Genomic DNA, 13074 nt, shown 5'->3' on the forward strand with positions numbered 1-13074 from the left:
GTCTTTGAGTGCGCTTTTCCCTGCGAAGGTAAAGGGGGTATCGAGTTGAAATTTTTATGACGTACTGAGGACGGTGGTCGGTTGTCGGTGTCAAAGTTTTAAGATTGTAAGTGAAGGCAGCGCGGAGTTACGGACGTTTAAGCAGCGTATTTTGAAAGACGATGAGAAGAGACGCGACGCGACGCGCCGTCTCGTGCCAAGAGTGCAATTTGCTTTGATATGGGACCGTGTGGCGACGTAAAAAAATGCTAGTTTCTACAGTAGGATGAATGGAAAGTAAGAGAAAATGTTTAATTTGTAATGAAACGTGAGGAAAAAGGAGCTTTTGCGTGCGTTTGTGTAAATCGGTATTTGTTTTCGGCTCGTATTTGCGTCTTTGAGTGCGCTTTTCCCTGCGAAGGTAAAGGGGGTATCGAGTTGAAATTTTTATGACGTACTGAGGACGGTGGTCGGTTGTCGGTGTCAAAGTTTTAAGATTGTAAGTGAAGGCAGCGCGGAGTTACGGACGTTTAAGCAGCGTATTTTGAAAGACGATGAGAAGAGACGCGACGCGACGCGCCGTCTCGTGCCAAGAGTGCAATTTGCTTTGATATGGGACCGTGTGGCGACGTAAAAAAATGCTAGTTTCTACAGTAGGATGAATGGAAAGTAAGAGAAAATGTTTAATTTGTAATGAAACGTGAGGAAAAAGGAGCTTTTGCGTGCGTTTGTGTAAATCGGTATTTGTTTTCGGCTCGTATTTGCGTCTTTGAGTGCGCTTTTCCCTGCGAAGGTAAAGGGGGTATCGAGTTGAAATTTTTATGACGTACTGAGGACGGTGGTCGGTTGTCGGTGTCAAAGTTTTAAGATTGTAAGTGAAGGCAGCGCGGAGTTACGGACGTTTAAGCAGCGTATTTTGAAAGACGATGAGAAGAGACGCGACGCGACGCGCCGTCTCGTGCCAAGAGTGCAATTTGCTTTGATATGGGACCGTGTGGCGACGTAAAAAAATGCTAGTTTCTACAGTAGGATGAATGGAAAGTAAGAGAAAATGTTTAATTTGTAATGAAACGTGAGGAAAAAGGAGCTTTTGCGTGCGTTTGTGTAAATCGGTATTTGTTTTCGGCTCGTATTTGCGTCTTTGAGTGCGCTTTTCCCTGCGAAGGTAAAGGGGGTATCGAGTTGAAATTTTTATGACGTACTGAGGACGGTGGTCGGTTGTCGGTGTCAAAGTTTTAAGATTGTAAGTGAAGGCAGCGCGGAGTTACGGACGTTTAAGCAGCGTATTTTGAAAGACGATGAGAAGAGACGCGACGCGACGCGCCGTCTCGTGCCAAGAGTGCAATTTGCTTTGATATGGGACCGTGTGGCGACGTAAAAAAATGCTAGTTTCTACAGTAGGATGAATGGAAAGTAAGAGAAAATGTTTAATTTGTAATGAAACGTGAGGAAAAAGGAGCTTTTGCGTGCGTTTGTGTAAATCGGTATTTGTTTTCGGCTCGTATTTGCGTCTTTGAGTGCGCTTTTCCCTGCGAAGGTAAAGGGGGTATCGAGTTGAAATTTTTATGACGTACTGAGGACGGTGGTCGGTTGTCGGTGTCAAAGTTTTAAGATTGTAAGTGAAGGCAGCGCGGAGTTACGGACGTTTAAGCAGCGTATTTTGAAAGACGATGAGAAGAGACGCGACGCGACGCGCCGTCTCGTGCCAAGAGTGCAATTTGCTTTGATATGGGACCGTGTGGCGACGTAAAAAAATGCTAGTTTCTACAGTAGGATGAATGGAAAGTAAGAGAAAATGTTTAATTTGTAATGAAACGTGAGGAAAAAGGAGCTTTTGCGTGCGTTTGTGTAAATCGGTATTTGTTTTCGGCTCGTATTTGCGTCTTTGAGTGCGCTTTTCCCTGCGAAGGTAAAGGGGGTATCGAGTTGAAATTTTTATGACGTACTGAGGACGGTGGTCGGTTGTCGGTGTCAAAGTTTTAAGATTGTAAGTGAAGGCAGCGCGGAGTTACGGACGTTTAAGCAGCGTATTTTGAAAGACGATGAGAAGAGACGCGACGCGACGCGCCGTCTCGTGCCAAGAGTGCAATTTGCTTTGATATGGGACCGTGTGGCGACGTAAAAAAATGCTAGTTTCTACAGTAGGATGAATGGAAAGTAAGAGAAAATGTTTAATTTGTAATGAAACGTGAGGAAAAAGGAGCTTTTGCGTGCGTTTGTGTAAATCGGTATTTGTTTTCGGCTCGTATTTGCGTCTTTGAGTGCGCTTTTCCCTGCGAAGGTAAAGGGGGTATCGAGTTGAAATTTTTATGACGTACTGAGGACGGTGGTCGGTTGTCGGTGTCAAAGTTTTAAGATTGTAAGTGAAGGCAGCGCGGAGTTACGGACGTTTAAGCAGCGTATTTTGAAAGACGATGAGAAGAGACGCGACGCGACGCGCCGTCTCGTGCCAAGAGTGCAATTTGCTTTGATATGGGACCGTGTGGCGACGTAAAAAAATGCTAGTTTCTACAGTAGGATGAATGGAAAGTAAGAGAAAATGTTTAATTTGTAATGAAACGTGAGGAAAAAGGAGCTTTTGCGTGCGTTTGTGTAAATCGGTATTTGTTTTCGGCTCGTATTTGCGTCTTTGAGTGCGCTTTTCCCTGCGAAGGTAAAGGGGGTATCGAGTTGAAATTTTTATGACGTACTGAGGACGGTGGTCGGTTGTCGGTGTCAAAGTTTTAAGATTGTAAGTGAAGGCAGCGCGGAGTTACGGACGTTTAAGCAGCGTATTTTGAAAGACGATGAGAAGAGACGCGACGCGACGCGCCGTCTCGTGCCAAGAGTGCAATTTGCTTTGATATGGGACCGTGTGGCGACGTAAAAAAATGCTAGTTTCTACAGTAGGATGAATGGAAAGTAAGAGAAAATGTTTAATTTGTAATGAAACGTGAGGAAAAAGGAGCTTTTGCGTGCGTTTGTGTAAATCGGTATTTGTTTTCGGCTCGTATTTGCGTCTTTGAGTGCGCTTTTCCCTGCGAAGGTAAAGGGGGTATCGAGTTGAAATTTTTATGACGTACTGAGGACGGTGGTCGGTTGTCGGTGTCAAAGTTTTAAGATTGTAAGTGAAGGCAGCGCGGAGTTACGGACGTTTAAGCAGCGTATTTTGAAAGACGATGAGAAGAGACGCGACGCGACGCGCCGTCTCGTGCCAAGAGTGCAATTTGCTTTGATATGGGACCGTGTGGCGACGTAAAAAAATGCTAGTTTCTACAGTAGGATGAATGGAAAGTAAGAGAAAATGTTTAATTTGTAATGAAACGTGAGGAAAAAGGAGCTTTTGCGTGCGTTTGTGTAAATCGGTATTTGTTTTCGGCTCGTATTTGCGTCTTTGAGTGCGCTTTTCCCTGCGAAGGTAAAGGGGGTATCGAGTTGAAATTTTTATGACGTACTGAGGACGGTGGTCGGTTGTCGGTGTCAAAGTTTTAAGATTGTAAGTGAAGGCAGCGCGGAGTTACGGACGTTTAAGCAGCGTATTTTGAAAGACGATGAGAAGAGACGCGACGCGACGCGCCGTCTCGTGCCAAGAGTGCAATTTGCTTTGATATGGGACCGTGTGGCGACGTAAAAAAATGCTAGTTTCTACAGTAGGATGAATGGAAAGTAAGAGAAAATGTTTAATTTGTAATGAAACGTGAGGAAAAAGGAGCTTTTGCGTGCGTTTGTGTAAATCGGTATTTGTTTTCGGCTCGTATTTGCGTCTTTGAGTGCGCTTTTCCCTGCGAAGGTAAAGGGGGTATCGAGTTGAAATTTTTATGACGTACTGAGGACGGTGGGCTGTTGGTGGTGTCAAAGTTTGAAGCCTTGCGTGTATTGTGGCCGTCTGCTTTGACGCAGTAGGTATTCCGCGCGCTGTTTAGGGTACGCGGGTCTCTCGCTGTCATGAGTTCGGAGCGGCCGCCTTATATGGGGACAGACAGCAAGCGGAGCGCAGCGGAGTCGCATTGCAAAGTCGCTTGCTAAGTCGGGTAGCTAGGAGGGTACACAATGTTTGATTCTTCTGGAAACCTTCTGACTGTTGCCTTACATCTCTGCTTGTGGTTTTATTTTTTTTATGGACTCCAAAAGTCGCTTGCTAAGTCGGGTAGCTAGGAGGGTACACAATGTTTGATTCTTCTGGAAACCTTCTGACTGTTGCCTTACATCTCTGCTTGTGGTTTTATTTTTTTTATGGACTCCAAAAGTCGCTTGCTAAGTCGGGTAGCTAGGAGGGTACACAATGTTTGATTCTTCTGGAAACCTTCTGACTGTTGCCTTACATCTCTGCTTGTGGTTTTATTTTTTTTATGGACTCCAAAAGTCGCTTGCTAAGTCGGGCAGCTAGGAGGGTACACAATGCTTGATTCTTCTGGAAGCCTTCTGACTGCTGCCTTACATCACTGCTGTGGTTTTATTATTTTTATGGACTCCAAATGTCGGGCGGCTAGGAGGGTACAAAGTACTTCCTAGGTAATTCAGCTAGGAGATGAGCAAAATGCACGCTGCTACATCACTGCTTGTGGCTTAATTACTTTTATGGACTCCAATTGATGGCGATTTTTTGTGTGTGTGTTTGGTCTGTAAACTTCTGTTTTGCCTGCTGCGATCTGTGAATTCCGACGACGAGGGATCGCTTTTTACGCCCCTTAACCCCCCCCCCCCCCCCCACTCCCCTTATCGCAATCCTGGACCGCGCTTTCCTACGCATTCTGGCCTCGGCGTACAACGCATCGCCTGCCATGTGTCCCACGACTTTTACACTTTCCTTTTTTTTTAGTTTTCGGCAGGCACTTCATCTGTAGCTCTGCATTATGTGAATGTGCGGCACAAGTGGCAGCGTGGATTTATGTGGCATTTGGCATGTCTAGCAGAACTGGCACATTTGTCTCTCATCTCCTGTATTGCAGTGGATTTCTTGCCTTCGATTCTCGTCTGACAAGTTGTCAATTGGCTCCACACAGTACAGCTTATCGTATTGATTATTGCAATGCTTCAATCGTCGTGAATTTTTGTGCACGTGTTTGATCTCTACATTCCTGTTGTTGTCTTGACAGTCAGCATGACTGATATTAGACACCACACCGATGAGTGTCTTTTATTCTAGCCACCATGTGGCTCCACTACCTTTCTACAATTTGGTTTCCCCACTTTATTATTCAGTAGCGCCTAATTTTATGCAAGTTCTTCCTTCTTGCCTCACCACAGACTTAGTGCTTGTTTCCTCCTTTTGAGTCTCCACTTCACTGCCTATACAGCGTTTCTGTGTGTTCTCAATTGTAGTAAACATACCATCTACACACTATGTATATATATTACTTTTCTCTATCCCCCTCCATTCACTTTACAGTTATATTGCCTGTTACTTTCGTTCCTTCCTTACTTCTCTCCATTATTTCCTCTTTGCCCCATACATCCTCCGTCTCCTCACCATGGCTTCCTTCTCCTCCTTCCCCATATTATTATCCTCTTCAACTCTCTCAAACATACTTTCCACATACACTACCTCCGTCCCTCCCTTCTTTCTACATACTGCTTTTTCTCCTCCCCAGCTCTTTTTTTCTGCATTACAGCATGCAAGCAAAGCAGTCTATTCAAGTTCTGTAGTTACTACACACAACTCAGCTGAAAAATCATCTGTTTCTGAACTTGAAAGAGATATCTTGCATGGTGAAGTGACTGCTTGCGCAAAACTTACACTTTACATTAGAGATACTGTGCATGCTAGTGTTGCGGCACACACTATTCATGTTCTATCAGCTAAAACTACTGAATGTAAAGTTCTTCCTATTCATTTCAGTGTACCTGTACATGCAAGTGTTACTATGTATAGAAAGAATGCTGCAAATGAAACAGTTACTGAATGTACAAGAGCTATGGCATGCACAAGGTTAATCACAGGGTCTGCTGTCCTCGGAAGCTGCACTGTCCCCGCAAGCTACGCTGTCCTTGCAAAGCTGCGCTGTCTTGTCCTCAAAAAGTATGCTGTGTTCACAAAGTCAAATACACTAATTACTTGTTCTGTCCTTGCGAGGATTGCCGGTGTCAATTTCTGCACTGTCAATGTAAGCTATACTGTCCTCACAGGTTTTGTACTCATCACAAGGTGTGCAGGAATGGCACAATATGCACTTATCAGAAAATGTGTTTCTCCTCCCAACATGTTGCACCTTAATATGGTGTTCTGTGCTCGCTTATTTAAAGGTGCTGAAAATATATCCTGTTCTTATAAGATATGCTGTCCTTTGCATGGAGTGCAGTCTTGGCATGGAGTGCAGCCTTCGCATGGAGTGCAGCCTTTGCATGGAGTGCTGCCTTCACATGGAGTGCTGCCTTCGCATGGAGTGCTGCCTTCGCATGGAGTGCTGCCTTCACATGGACTGCAGCCACAAGGTGTGCTGTCCTCAAAAGATGAGCTTTCCATCACAGGGAGTGCAGCCTTTGCAAGGAATGCAGCCTTCACATGCATTGCAACCTTCGCAAAGAGTACAGCCTTCGCTAGGAGTGCAGCATTCGCAAAGAGTGCAGCATTCGCAAGGAGTGGAGCCTTCGCAAGGAGTGCAGCCTTCACAAGGAATGCAGCCTTCACATGCATTGCAGCCTTCGCAAAGAGTACAGCCTTCGCAAGGAGTGCAGCATTCGCAAGGAGTGCAGCATTCGCAAGGGGTCGAGCCTTCGCAAGGAGTGCAGCCTTCGCATGGAGTGCAGCCTTCGCAAAGAGTGCCGCCTTCGCATGGAGTGTGGCCTTTGCATGGATTGCAGCCTTCACATGGACTGCAGGCTTCACATGGAGTGTAGCCTTCCCAATGGAGTGCAACATTGGCATGGAGTGTAGCCTTCGCAAGGAGTGCATCAGTCGCATGGGGTGCAGCCTTCACACCTACAGCAGCATTCGCATGGGGTACAGCCTTCGTATGTAGTGCAGGCATTCACACGGAGTGCAGCCTACATATGAAGTGCAGCCTTCACATGGAGTGCAGCCTTCACATGGAGTGCAGCCATTCATATGGAATGCAGCCTTCACATGGAGTGCAGCCTTCACATGGAGTGCTGCCTTGCCTTCGCATGGAGTGCTGCCTTCACATGGACTGCAGCCACAAGGTGTGTTGCCTTCAAAAGATGAGCTTTCCTTCACAAGCAGTGCAGCCTTTGCAAGGAGTGGAGCCTTTGCAAGGAGTGCAGCCTTCGCAAGGAATGCAACCTTCACATGCATTGCAGCCTTCACAAGGAGTACAGCCTTTGCAAGGAGTGCAGCATTCGCAAGGTGTGGAGCCTTCGCAAGGAGTGCAGCACTCGCATGGAGTGCAGCCTTCGCAAAAAATGCCGCCTTCGCATGGAGTGTGGCCTTTGCATGGATTTCAGCCTTCACTTGGAGTGCAGCCGTCACATGGAGTGAAGCCTTCACATGGAGTGTAGTCTTCCCAATGGAGTGCAACATTGGCATGGAGTGTAGCCTTCGCAAGGAGTGCATCAGTCACATGGGGTGCAGATTTCACACCTACATCAGCATTCGCACGGGGTACAGCCTTCGTATGTAGTGCAGGCATTCACATGGAGTGCAGCCTACATATGAAGTGCAGCCTTCACATGGAGTGAAGCCTTCACATGGAGTGCAGCCATTCATATGGAATGCAGCCTTCACATGGAGTGCAGCCTTCACATGGAGTGCTGCCTTCGCATGGAGTGCTGCCTTCACATGGACTACAGCCACAAGGTGTGTTGTCCTCAAAATATGAACTTTCCTTCACAAGGAGTGCAGCCTTTGCAAGGAGTGGTGCCTTCGCAAGGAGTGCAGCCTTCACATGCATTGCAGCCTTCGCAAGGAGTACAGCCTTCGCAAGGAGTGCAGCATTCGCAAGGAGTGCAGCATTTGCAAGGAGTGGAGCCTTCGCAAGGAGTGCAGCCTTCACATGGAGTGCAGCCTTCACATGGAGTGCAGCCTTCACATGGAGTGCAGCCTTCACATGGAGTGAAGCCTTCACATGGAGTGTAGCCTTCCCAATGGAGTGCAACATTGGCATAGAGTGTAGCCTTCGCAAGGAGTGCTTCAGTCACATGGAGTGCAGCCTTCACACCTACAGCAGCATTCACATGGGGTACAGCCTTCGTATGTAGTGCAGGCATTCACATGGAGTGCAGCCTACACATGAAGTGCAGCCTTCACATGGAGTGCAGCCTTCACATGGAGTGCAGCCATTCATATGGAATGCAACCTTCACATGGAGTGCAGCCTTCACATGGAGTGCTGCCTTCGCATGGAGTGCTGCCTTCACATAAACTGCAGCCACAAGGTGTGTTGTCCTCAAAAGATGAGCTTTCCTTCACAAGGAGTGCCGACTTTGCAAGGAGTGGAGCCTTTGCAAGGAGTACAGCCTTCGCAAGCAGTGCAGCCTTTGCAAGGAGTGCAGCATTCGCAAGGAGTGGAGCCTTCGGATGGAGTGCAGCCTTCGCAAAGAGTGCCGATTTCGCATGGAGTGTGGCCTTTGCATGGTTTGCAGCCTTCACATGGAGTGCAGCCTTCACATGGAGTGAAGCCTTCACATGGAGTGCAGCCATTCATATGGGAGATGAGCTTTCCTTCACAAGGAGTGCAGCCTTTGCAAGGAGTGAAGCGTTTGCAAGGAGTGCAGCCTTAACAAGGAGTGCAGCCTTCACAAGGAATGCAGCCTTCACATGCATTGCAGCCTTCGCAAGGAGTACAGCCTTCGCAAGGAGTGCAGCCTTCGCAAGGAGTGCAGCATTCGCAAGGTGTGGAGCCTTCGCATGGAGTGCAGCCTTCACATGGAGTGTATCCTTCCCAATGGAGTGCAACATTGGCATGGTGTGTAGCCTTCGCAAGGAGTGCATAAGTCACATGGGGTGCAGCCTTCACACCTACAGCAGCATTCGCATGGGGTAGCACATTCGTATGTACTGCAGGCATTCACATGGAGTGCAGCCTACACATGAAGTGCAGCCTTCACATGGAGTGCAGCCTTCAATTGGAGTGCAGCCATTCATATGGAATGCAGCCTTCACATGGAGTGCTGCCTTCTCATGGAGTGCTGCCTTCGCATGGAGTGCTGCCTTCACATGGACTGCAGCCACAAGGTGTGTTGTCCTCAAAAGATGAGCTTTCCTTCACAAGGAGTGCCGCCTTTGCAAGGAGTGGAGCCTTTGCAAGGAGTGCAGCCTTTGCAAGGAGTGCAGCCTTCGCAAGGAGTGCAGCCTTTGCAAGGAATGCAGCCTTCACATAAATTGCAACCTTCGCAAGGAGTACAGCCTTCGCAAGGAGTGCAGCATTCGCAAGGAGTGCAGCATTCGCAAGGAGTGGAGCCTTCGCAAGGAGAGCGGCCTTCGCATGGAGTGCAGCCTTCGCAAAGAATGCCGTCTTTGCATGGGGTGTGGCCTTTGCATGGATTTCAGCCTTCACATGGAGTGCAGCCTTCACATGGAGTGAAGCCTTCACATGGAGTGTAGCCTTCCCAATGGAGTGCAACATTGGCATGGAGTGTAGCCTTCGCAAGGAGTGCATCAGTCGCATGGGGTGCAGCCTTCACACCTACAGCAGCATTCGCATGGGGTACATCCTTTGTAAGTAGTGCAGGCATTCACATGGAGTGCAGCCTACACATGAAGTGCAGCCTTCACATGGAGTGCAGCCATTCATATGAAATGCAGGCTTCACATGGAGTGCAGCCTTCACATGGAGTGCTGCCTTCGCATGGAGTGCTGCCTTCACATGGACTGCAACCACAAGGTGTGTTGTCCTCAAAAGATGAGCTTTCCTTCACAAGGAGTGACCCCTTTGCAAGGATTGGAGCCTTTGCAAGGGGTGCAGCCTTTCCAAGGAGTGCAGCCTTCGCAAGGAGTGCAGCCTTCACATGCATTGCAGCCTTTGCAAGGAGTACAGCTTTCGCAAGGAGTGCAGCCTTCGCAAGGAGTGCAGCATTCGCAAGGAGTGGAGCCTTCGCATGGAGTGCAGCCTTCGCATGGGGTGCAGCCTTCGCAAAGAGTGCCGCCTTTGCGTGGAGTGTGGCCTTTGCATGGATTTCAGATTTCACATGGAGTGAAGCCTTCACATGAAGTGTAGCCTTCCCAATGAAGTGCAACATTGGCATGGAGTGTAGCCTTCGCAAGGACTGCATCAGTCGCATGGGGTGCAGCCTTCACACCTACAGCAGCATTCACATAGGGTACAGCCTTCGTGTGTAGTGCAGGCATTCACATGGGGTGCAGCCTACACATGAAGTGCAGCCTTCACATGGAGTGCAGCCTTCACATGGAGTGCAGCCATTCAAAAGGAATGCAGCCTTTGCAAGGAGTGCAGCCTTTGCAAGGAGTGCAGCCTTCGCAAGGAATGCAGCCTTCACATGCATTGCAGCCTTTGCAAGGAGTACAGCCTTTACAAGGAGTACAGCATTCGCAAGGAGTGCAGCATTCGCAAGGAGTGGAGCCTTCGTAAGGAGTGCAGCCTTCACATGCATTGCAGCCTTCGCAAGGAGTACAGCCTTCGGAAGGAGTGCAGCATTCACAAGGAGTGCAGCATTCACAAGGAGTGGAGCCTTCACAAGGAGTGCGGCCTTCGCATGGAGTGCAGCCTTCGCAGAGAGTGCCGCCTTTGCATGGAGTGTGGCCTTTGCATGGATTTCAGTCTTCACATGGAGTGCACCCTTCACATGGAGTGAAGCCTTCACATGGACTGTAGCCTTCCCAATGGAGTGCAACATTGGCATGGAGTGTAGCCTTCGCAAGGAGTGCATCAGTCACATAGGGTGCAGCCTTCACACCTACAGCAGCATTCGCATGGGGTACAGCCTTCGTATGTAGTGCAGGCATTCACATGGAGTGCAGCCTACACATGAAGTGCAGCCTTCACATGGAGTGCAGCCTTCACATGGAGTGCAGCCATTCATATGGAATGCAGCCTTCACATGGAGTGCAGCCTTCACATGGAGTGCTGCCTTCGCATGGAGTGCTGACTTCACATGGACTGCAGCCACAAGGTGTGTTGTCCTCAAAAGATGAGCTTTCCTTCACAAGGAGTGCAGCCATTGCAAGGAGTGCAGCCTTTGGAAGGAGTGCAGCCTTTGCAAGCGGTGCAGCCATCACATGCATTGCAGCCTTCGCAAGGAGTACAGCCTTCGCAAGGAGTGCAGCTTTCGCAAGGAGTCGAGCCTTCGCAAGGAGTACAGCCTTCGCATGGAGTGCAGCCTTCGCAAAGAGTGCAGCCTTCGCAAAGAGTGCCGCCTTCGCATGGAGTGCCTTTGCATGGATTGCAGCCTTCACATGGAGTGCAGCCTTCACATGGAGTGAAGCCTTCACATGGAGTGTAGCCTTCCTAATGGAGTGCAACATTGGCATGGAGTGTAGCCTTCGCAAGGAGTGCATCAGTCACATGGGGCGCAGCCTTCACACCTACAGCAGCATTCGCATAAGGTACAGGCTTCGTATCTAGTGCAGGCATTCACATGGAGTGCAGCCTACACATGAAGTGCAGCCTTCACATGAAGTGCAGCCTTCACATGGAGTGCAGCCATTCATATGGAATGCAGCATTCACATGGAGTGCAGCCTTCACATGGAGTGCTGCCTTCGCATGGAGTGCTGCCTTCACATGGACTGCTGCCACAAGGTGTGTTGTCCTCAAATGATGAGCTTTCCTTCACAAGGAGTGCAGCCCTTGCAAGGAGTGGAACCTTTGCAAGGTGTGCAGCCTTTGCAAGGAGTTGAACCTTTGCAAGGAGTGCAGCCTTTGCAAGGAGTTTAGCCTTTGCAAGGAGTGCAGCCTTTGCAAGGAGTGCAGCCTTCGCAAGGAGTGCAGCATTCGCAAGGAATGCAGCATTTGCAAGGAGTGGAGAATTCGCAAGGAGTGCAGCCTTCACATGCATTGCAGCCTTCGCAAGGAGTACAGCCTTCACAAGGAGTGCAGCATTCGCAAGGAGTGCAGCATTCGCAAGGAGTGGAGCCTTCGCAAGGAGTGCGGCCTTCGCATGGAGTGGAGCCTTTGCAAGGACTGCGGCCTTCACATGGAGTGCAGCCTTCGCATGGAATGTGGCCTTTGCATGGATTTCAGCTTTCACATGGAGTGCAGCGTTCACATGGAGTGAAGCCTTCACATGGAGTGAAGCCATTCATATGGAATGCAGCCTTCACATGGAGTGCAGCCTTCACATGGAGTGCTGCCGCAAGGTGTGTTGTCCTCAAAAGATGAGCTTTCCTTCTCAAGGAGTGCAGCCTCTGCAAGGAGTGCAGCCTTTGCAAGGAGTGCAGAATTTGCAAGGAGTGCAGCCTTCGCAAGGAATGCAGCCTTCACATGCATTGCAGACTTCGCAAGGAGTACATTATTCGCAAGGAGTGCAGCATTCGCAAGGAGTGCAGCATTCGCAAGGAGTCGAGCCTTCGCAAGGAGTGCAGCCTTCGCATGGAGTGCGGCCTTCGCAAAGAGTGCCGCCTTTGCATGGAGTGTGGCCTTTGCATGGATTGCAGCCTTCACATGGAGTACAGCCTTCACATGGAATGAAGCCTTCACATGGGGTGTAGCCTTCCCAATGGAGTGCAACATTGGCATGGAGTGTAGCCTTCGCAAGGACTGCATCAGTCGCATGGGGTGCAGCCTTCACACCTACAGCAGCATTCGCATGGGGTACAGCCTCCGTATGTAGTGCAGGCATTCACATGGAGTGCAGCCTACACATGAAGTGCAGTCTTAAACATGGAGTGCAGCCTTCACATGGAGTGCAGCCATTTATATGGAATGCAGCCTTCACATGGAGTGCTGCCTTCACATGGACTGCAGCCACAAGGTGTGTTGTCCTCAAAAGATGAGCTTTCCTTCACAAGGAGTGCAGCCTTTGCAAGGAGTGCAGCCTTTGCAAGGAGTGCAGCCTTAGCAAGGAGTACGGCCTTTGCTAGGATTGCAGCCTTCGCACGGCATGCAGCCTTCACATGCATTGCAGACTTCGCAAGGAGTACAGCCTTCGCAAGGAGTGCAGCATTCGCAAGGAGTGCAGCATTCACGAGGAGTCGAGCCTTTGCAAGGAGTGCAGCCTTCGCAAGGAATGCAGCCTTCACATGCATTGCAGCCTTCCCAAGCTGT

This window comes from Schistocerca gregaria, unplaced genomic scaffold, assembly GCF_023897955.1.
Source record: "Schistocerca gregaria isolate iqSchGreg1 unplaced genomic scaffold, iqSchGreg1.2 ptg000548l, whole genome shotgun sequence".
NCBI classification, from domain to species: Eukaryota; Metazoa; Arthropoda; class Insecta; order Orthoptera; family Acrididae; genus Schistocerca; species Schistocerca gregaria.